Source organism: Xenopus tropicalis, chromosome 4, assembly GCF_000004195.4.
Source record: "Xenopus tropicalis strain Nigerian chromosome 4, UCB_Xtro_10.0, whole genome shotgun sequence".
Taxonomy (NCBI): domain Eukaryota; kingdom Metazoa; phylum Chordata; class Amphibia; order Anura; family Pipidae; genus Xenopus; species Xenopus tropicalis.
In genome coordinates this window covers 12335450-12344158 of record NC_030680.2, presented here as the reverse complement: position 1 = coordinate 12344158, position 8709 = coordinate 12335450, and the positions used below count along the sequence as shown (strand labels likewise).

The following is an 8709-nucleotide window of genomic DNA, read 5'->3' as shown; positions in this document are numbered from 1 at the left end:
CGGTATATATATTAAATGTAATTTATATTAAATTGTATACTTATAAATTGTGCTTAGTGATGTAATGTCACATGACTCACTGAAACATGCGTATTTTAATAAATAGTGTACCCCTGAAGTAAAATGTGAGGATATTAGAAGTCAACTCGCAGTTCTGTGACCTGTATAACTCAGCCTGCAGCCTTGTGCCTTTATATGGGCACAGAACCCCTCAGTGACTGCTAATATCCTTATCATTTACAGTAGGGGGTACATTATCCCTTATAATACATGAGTGATACTCAGAGTTCCCTGTATAACTCAGCCTGCAGCCTTGTGCCTTGATATGGTTACTGAACCCCTCAGTGACTGCTAATATCCTTATCATTTACAGTAGGGGGTACATTATCCCTTATAATACATGAGTGATACTCAGAGTTCCCTGTATAACTCAGCCTGTAGCTAGGAGCACTATATTAGTTATATAGTTCCAAGCTTTGATATTTATACCAATATTAATATTTTATGTTTCCCTCAAACCCCTCTTTGCAATCAGTGAGCTGCGGCGGAACTCTGACCGTGCCGGTGGGAATTTCTCCAGCCCCGGATACACAGAAGCCGTACCCTCCTTTCAGTGACTGTACCTGGACTATGATTGCCCCGGTGGGGTACAAGGTGGGGGAGCTTAATGGATATATATATTGGCAGCTGTATGTGGGGGTTATTACTCTACTTACTGGGGTATATAAATGGGGTAATAATATTACCTGGATCAATAATCTACGTCAGTATTGCTTTGGTTTGATCCAGCAGGAATCCCCCCTACTGACTGTGTAACGTTACTCCCCCTACTGACTGTGTAATGTTACTCCCCCTACTGACTGTGTAACGTTACTCCCCCCTACTGACTGTGTAACGTTACTCCCCCTACTGACTGTGTAACGTTACTCCCCCTACTGACTGTGTAACGTTACTCCCCCTACTGACTGTGTAACGTTACTCCCCCTACTGACTGTGTAACGTTACCCCCCCTACTGACTGTGTAACGTTACTCCCCCTACTGACTGTGTAACGTTACTCCCCCTACTGACTGTGTAACGTTACTCCCCCTACTGACTGTGTAACGTTACTCCCCCTACTGACTGTGTAACGTTACTCCCCCTACTGACTGTGTAAGGTTACTCCCCCCTACTGACTGTGTAACGTTACTCCCCCTACTGACTGTGTAACGTTACTCCCCCTACTGACTGTGTAACGTTACTCCCCCCTACTGACTGTGTAACGTTACTCCCCCTACTGACTGTGTAACGTTACTCCCCCCTACTGACTGTGTAACGTTACTCCCCCTACTGACTGTGTAACGTTACTCCCCCTACTGACTGTGTAACGTTACTCCCCCTACTGACTGTGTAACGTTACTCCCCCTACTGACTGTGTAACGTTACTCCCCCTACTGACTGTGTAACGTTACTCCCCCTACTGACTGTGTAACGTTACTCCCCCTACTGACTGTGTAACGTTACTCCCCCTACTGACTGTGTAACGTTACACCCCCTACTGACTGTGTAACGTTACTCCCCCTACTGACTGTGTAACGTTACTCCCCCTACTGACTGTGTAACGTTACTCCCCCTACTGACTGTGTAACGTTACTCCCCCTACTGACTGTGTAACGTTACTCCCCCTACTGGAAGGAGGGAAGTTCTGAGATGGGGGGTCGGCCGGGAACTGAATACAAAGGCCCATAGCAATAATATCAGCCCGATGAGTTCCATTTCCCAATATCCCCATTTAATTCCATGTTTGGGCCAATAGTAAACTCAGTCCCCCAACTCCTGTCTCCTGTACCTTTTATTGTGTTGGGTTGGGAACCCCCAAATACTGTTCCACTTATTCTTATTCTTAGCGCCCCCCATTTTCTAAACGCTACTCCTCCTACAGTTTTAGGGGTACAACACTCAAACTCCCCACACTTCTTCGCAATATAGCGGAGCAGGTTGTTTGTGTGTTTCTAAGGGATCCCGCCCCCCGTCTTCTTGGGGAGCCTCTCCGAACCCCCCAATTATCCCATTGACATTGACAGGGAAGAATTTCAAACTGCTGCCACACTTACAGCTTTGACGCTGCACCCCCCAAACTTGAAGCACATAGTCATGGGGTCCGTCTGATTGAAAATATGATGATTGTTGGATGCCCAAAAGTGGGCAGAGCTGTGAACAACCAATCAGATTTTACCTAATGACTTTCAATGGGGAAATTCAACCTGCTGCCATTCTCACAGTATTAACCCCAGGGTCCCCAAACTTTTCACAGTTGGTCACTAGGGGACTGCACTTTTAGTTTTGAAAAAGTGGGTGGGGCCACTAACAGCCAATCAGATTTCACCTATTGAAATGCCAGGGTTCCCAAACTTTGCACATTTTGTCACTGGGTGACTGCGTCCCAAGTTTAGAAAAGTGGGCAGAGCCAACAACAGCCAATCAAATTTCACCTATAGACTTTCATTTGGTTTACATTTAAACTGCTGCTATTCCTTAGATATTAATACTAAGGATTCTTAATAAATCATTGATTGTTTTTTTTTTTAATCAAATAACTTTCAGGAGTTTATGTGAGTTTCTAAAACCACCGGTTAGTAAATGCCCCCCCCATAGTTTCTCGGGTGTCTCAGCAAAGCAAAACTCCAGTCCCCCCTCCCTGTTCCCCCAACCTTTCCCTGTCTCTCTAATAAGCAAACAGAGCTGCTCAATGTCACACAACAATGGAACGTTTATTGTATAAATCTCTTTATAAAAAGAGAAAAGATTTAATATTGTTGTCAGCCTTCTGTTTGAAGGGCGACTTCTATTTGATTTAGCATCAGATGCACTTACCAACGCTTGCAAGTGTTTTCTGAATTCCATATTTCTTTCCTTTGCTGCAGAGGAGGCTAGCCATCGGGGACCAGATGTTATTAAGATGTTATTGTGGGGCCCGAGGATGACAAATGGGCCCCTGTGCCCCTACCCCACCCCCCGATGGCTGCCTTGTAGCAGAATTAAGTGTAAAACAACTGTACTTTTCCGAGTCTATCTTGGAAACGTTTCCCCAACTCATCCGAGCGGCTTCTTCAGTTCAGATGGCAGGTAGGGAATTCCCCGGCACTTAAACCCTTGAGGGTAGAACAGTCACAGACATCCAATCCCAATGATTCCATTAAACGTATCCAGTTAGGGGTTGGCTGAAACTGACAGGGGTAAGAAGGTAAGATCCAGTCAAAGTGGTACCATGATTCCCATTGATGCGGGTTTTCATCCTTCAAAGTACGACTGGAACAGAACAGTCACAGACTTCCAATCACGGCGATTCCATTGAACTTATTCGGTTAGGAGTGTGTTGGCCTGGTCTCTTTGCCTGTCTTTATTGATGAGCCAATGGCTGTGAATCCATGCCTGCCGACAAAACTTGCTCATCGCTACCTGTCTCTCATTTAGTTTCCATAAAGGCCCAGTCTGGGGACCCACAAGTTCTCAGAGCTCCTTTTAGAGGTTTGTATTCCTTCTCTTCAGCATTGCGTGCCACAGTATCAGCCCAATGGTGTCAAGTCCTAATAACGCCAAGTTGTATGTTCCAAAGGGCGGTGGGAATCAAACAGCAAGTACTGCTCTTTCAGTTCCCTTGAAGGTGCCCAGGGCTTTCTTTTCCACTTTTTCCATGTAACAGTTCAGTAGAACTGGAGACACCGGCAAACCCATAACACCACCATGTTTTTGTCCATAGGAAACTCCATTGTGCTTGAAGTAGGTGGTATTGAGACACAGGCCCAGTAAGGAACAAACTTGTTCTGGATTCAGCTTTGTTCTGCTGTATCAGCCCAATAGTGTCAAGTCCTAATAACACCAAGTTGTATGTTCCAAAGGGCGGTGGGAATCAAAAAGCAAGTACTGCTCTTTCAGTTCCCTTGAAGGTGCCCAGGGCTTTCTTTTCCACTTTTTCCATGAACCAGTTCAGTAGAACTGGAGACACCGGCAAACCCATAACACCACCATGTTTTTGTCCATAGAAAACTCCATTGTGCTTGAAGTAGGTGGTATTGAGACACAGGCCCAGTAAGGAACAAACTTGTTCTGGATTCAGCTTTGTTCTGCTGTATCAGCCCAATAGTGTCAAGTCCTAATAACGCCAAGTTTTATGTTCCAAAGGGCGGTGGGAATCAAAAAGCAAGTACTGCTCTTTCAGTTCCCTTGAAGGTGCCCAGGGCTTTCTTTTCCACTTTTTCCATGAACCAGTTCAGTAGAACTGGAGACACCGGCAAACCCATAACACCACCATATTTTTGTCCATAGAAAACTCCATTGTGCTTGAAGTAGGTGGTATTGAGACACAGGCCCAGTAAGGAACAAACTTGTTCTGGACTCAGCTTTGTTCTGCTGTATCAGCCCAATAGTGTCAAGTCCTAATAACGCCAAGTTTTATGTTCCAAAGGGCGGTGGGAATCAAAAAGCAAGTACTGCTCTTTCAGTTCCCTTGAAGGTGCCCAGGGCTTTCTTTTCCACTTTTTCCATGAACCAGTTCAGTAGAACTGGAGACACCGGCAAACCCATAACACCACCATATTTTTGTCCATAGAAAACTCCATTGTGCTTGAAGTAGGTGGTATTGAGACACAGGCCCAGTAAGGAACAAACTTATTCTGGATTTATCTTTGTTCTGCTGTGAAGGGTGGTGCCTTGTTTCAGCCGTTTCCTCACTCTGTTTGTCACCAACATACAATGGCGCTTTGACACCCTTACCCCGGCGGTTTCACAGCATTTCACACCTCCAGGCATGTACTTTGAAGGATTAACACCCTCATCAATAAGAATCATGGTACCACTGTGACTGGATCTCACCTTCTTACCCCTGTCAGTTTCAGCCAACCCCTAACTGAATACGTTCAATAGAACCATTGTGATTGGATGTCTGTGAGTGTACTACCCTCAAGGGTTCAAGTGCCGGGGAATTCCCTACCTGCCATCTGAACTGAAGAAGCCGCGCGGATGTGTTGGGGAAACGTTTCCAAGATGAACTGGGAAAAGTCCAGTTGCTTCAGACCTAATTCTACTAGATAGAGCAGGTGTTACAGCTCAGCAGATGTTTTTGCTCCACCTGAGGAAGAGAAAAAGGATTTATCATATGAATTCAGTGTATTAGATAAAATGTTGAAATAAATATATAAAGGACAAGGAATAATTCATTGTTGGGGTACCATTATCTTAGGTAACATTTTAGTCGGGTTCTCACATATATGGGGAATTTATAAATAGTTCGAGTTTGATTTTTTTTTCACAATTTAAGATATTTTTCACTCAAAGAACCTCAAATTAGAATTATGCTTCAAAAGCTCAAATGTCTGTTATTAAGTGCAAAAAACCTTAAAACTCCAATGTAAAACTTCATCTAAATGCGAGTGAGTTTATATAGAAGTAAATGGGAGTTGCCCTGGGCAAAGTCGTGCCATATTTTTTACAAATTAGTTAATTCGAGGTATTTGAGTTTTTTTTATGTGAAAGAGTTTTCCATATTAATAAATAAGAAGAGAATTTGATATGTGAGTTTATTCAATGTAGAAGAACTAACCAATTCCCCAACAAATGAGCCAGTAATATATATAATGGGTACAGTAGGTAATATTATCCCTACCTCACACAAAGAACAGTGAGCTCAGAGAGCTCATCCAGATTAGCTCGGAGGGGGCTCCCTCCTCGCTCAGTTGTTCATCCTGGTTATAAAAGAGAGAAGATGAAAAATGAATATTTCACAGGGCAAATGAATACAAAGTTTGTAACAGTTTTCTTTTTCTGCTTACACTGTCACTGCTCTCCCCTGATGACTCCCCAGAATCAAAATAGGGCTCGAATGGGGGCATGTCCCTTCGGTTCTCCTGGTTAAGATAAGAAAACATTATTTTATGAGATCAACTCCGATCAGTACAGAATATGATAAAACAAATCTTTAACATTTCATTAATTGCACTTTCATCCGTTCATTGATTATTTTCTGCTTACCTCACAGTGACAGGAATGGTCACTGTCACTGGATTCCTCCGATGATGTTGGCTGTTGAAAAGACAGGAAAAGGGGATTAAAAATAAAGTCAGTTACAATCTTTAGACGACAGTCTGCGTTTTGCAGTCTAACCCAACCTATAAAACTATTCCCATTAATTCAGCCCCACAGAACTACATTAACTCAGTTCCCTAGAGAAGATGCTAAAGTGAATGTTCTGTAGGGCGATCTGATGCCGGGATTGAAATTGTAATATAATTGTCTTTGCTGCTTACCCCAAAGAGTTTGATGGGCTGACACGGAGGCATGCCCCTTCGATTCTCCTGGTTAAGATAAGAAAACTCAGATCAGTACAGAATATGATAAAACAAATCTTTACAATGTCTTTAATTGCACTTTTCCGTTCATTGATTATTTTCTGCTTACCTTGCAGTGATAGCAATGGTGGAAGGGGAATGACGACGAATGATGATGTTCTTCCTGGATAAAACAGAGAGAAGATCAGAAACAAATATTTCACAGCGCAACTGAACGCAAAGTTTGTAAAAGGTATTTTTTCTGCTTACGTCATCTTGGCTCTTTTCAGGCTCCTGACAGTCCTAATGGGAATACAGAAAAAGGGGATTAAACTCAGTTCAGTTAAACTCCTTATTGCAGCGCAACACAACATATAAACATAACATATTGTGCCCATTGCTGCTTACCTGTGGCAGAGCGTCGCCTGCTCCCTCCTAGTTTTGGGGAAAAAAAGATAAAACTTGTATAAAGGAAAGTAATATAATACTGAGTGGCGCCATTTTCACAATATGTCTCCCTTCCCTTTTACTTACCTGACAGGTGTTAGTGTCAGTGGGAGTCTCAGCTGGTTCCTCCTGGTTAAGAAATAGAAAAGGCCCAGATCAGATCAATTCAATGTAGTAATGAGGATTCTAAGACAGGGTATAAATATGACAAAGGGACACGGTAGGAATGACATTAATATGGCTGCTAAAGTGTAAGAGAGCAGAAACAATTATTCCTTCTTACCTGGCGAGTCTGAGCCCCGGGTGTTTCTGGGCGCTCCTGGGTAAGAAAGGGAAATGAAAAAGATGAGCGAGGTTGTATGATTTCTGTTGTAAATAAGCCGATTGGCTGATAAGTGACTTTGATTTGTACTTATCCCTCTCTATTAGCCTAAAGGTCCCCATACACGGGCCGACTATAGTTGCCGATATGGGTCCCTTGGACTGATTCGGCAGCTAATCGGCCCGTGTATGGGCAGAACAGAGCGGCCTGCCTGAGCGATATCTGGCCTGAAATTGGCCAGATCTCGATCGGCCAGGTTAGAAAATCCAGTCGGATCGGGGACCGTATCGGCTCGTTGATGCGGTCCCCGAACCGACTGCCCCATAACCACAAATGTAATCTGATCGTTTGGCCCCAGGGCCAAACGATCGGATTATTTTTTTTTAAGTTCCTTGCTACCCGATATCGCCCACCCATAGGTGGGGATACCGGGTGAAGATCCACTTGCTTGGCGACATCGCCAAGCGAGCGGATCTTATAGTGTATGGGCACCTTTATGCTTACCTCAATCTCCTTGCCAGGCTCAGCAATCTGCTCTGGTTCCTCCTGATGAAGAGCGATACGATTAGTTATGGGATCAACTTACTATAGTTCTGTAGCTCATTATCATTAATTAACTCAGTTTCAGCAAATAAAATAGTTCCTTTACTACTTACCTGGCAGATGTTGGTCTCAGGGGTCGGCGGCTCTGGGCAGATGTCAATGCCACATCCAACCGACGGAACCTGATTAAGAGAGGAAAATAAATCAGATTCACACATTTCTGGATTTTTCACCAAAAACCTCAATCCTCATTTTCACAAGAATTTCCATGTGCTTACAAACAATACAAATCATGGAAACCCCTTGAGCCAAATATTCAATAAAGGCTACAATTTGCCCAGCGCGGCTCCCACTGACAGCTTTTAGATTGCGTCATTTTCTATTAGGGTCTTTACACTTGGTAAATCACAGAAAGATTGTGTAATTAGTAAAATACTCAATTTTTAGGGCTAAAAAGGTGCGATTCATAAAAACAAACAATAATGTAGGGTGTCAACTCCTTTTCTGCTTACCAGGCAGGTGGTGGTCTCCGGAAGAGCCTGGGAATGAGATAAACAAAGTGATGTTATTTTATAGAATTAACGGCCTATCATCTATCAAGATCTATATAAGGCACAAAATGACTAAAGATATGTTTAGTACTGGGGGAAAAAGTGCTTTTGAGAAGATATCATTAATGTGTATAAATAAATGCAGTCTGTACATGAATTTATTCTGATATGAATTCAAAGGGGAAGGGGCTGTCTCTTGCCAGGGAACCAAACATATTGAAAAGGGTTTCAGCCAATAATAATCTATTATATATATTGATATGTTATAGAATGTGCCAGATATGGTTTGTGGTAATGAATGATTTTGTAGATTTAGATATAAAAGTGGGAAAGTAGAAATGATGGGGGAATGGGGTCAGTAGTGAATATACCAGTAAATTCTCAGCGTTATTAAGGGCCTGTGACAAAGTCACATATAAATCTATAGGTCAGTAAATAATAAGGTTTCAGTAACACAAATAACCAAGAAAGTTGTGTTTTTTACATTTGGCCAAATTGCTGCTTACCACAATGATGTCGCCGGCGGGTTCGTCTTGGTGGTTCTA

At 42.9% G+C, this 8709-nt stretch overlaps 1 long non-coding RNA gene across 1 annotated transcript; it reads right to left on the bottom strand.

Annotated features, from left to right (window-relative positions):
• Positions 1-5512: 5512 nt before the first annotated feature.
• LOC116410266 lies at positions 5513-5848 on the bottom strand. Its single transcript, XR_004222220.1, has 2 exons — positions 5807-5848; positions 5513-5719 (listed from the first exon to the last, which is right to left on the bottom strand). It is a non-coding gene; the product is annotated as an uncharacterized LOC116410266 (long non-coding RNA).
• Positions 5849-8709: the final 2861 nt, after the last annotated feature.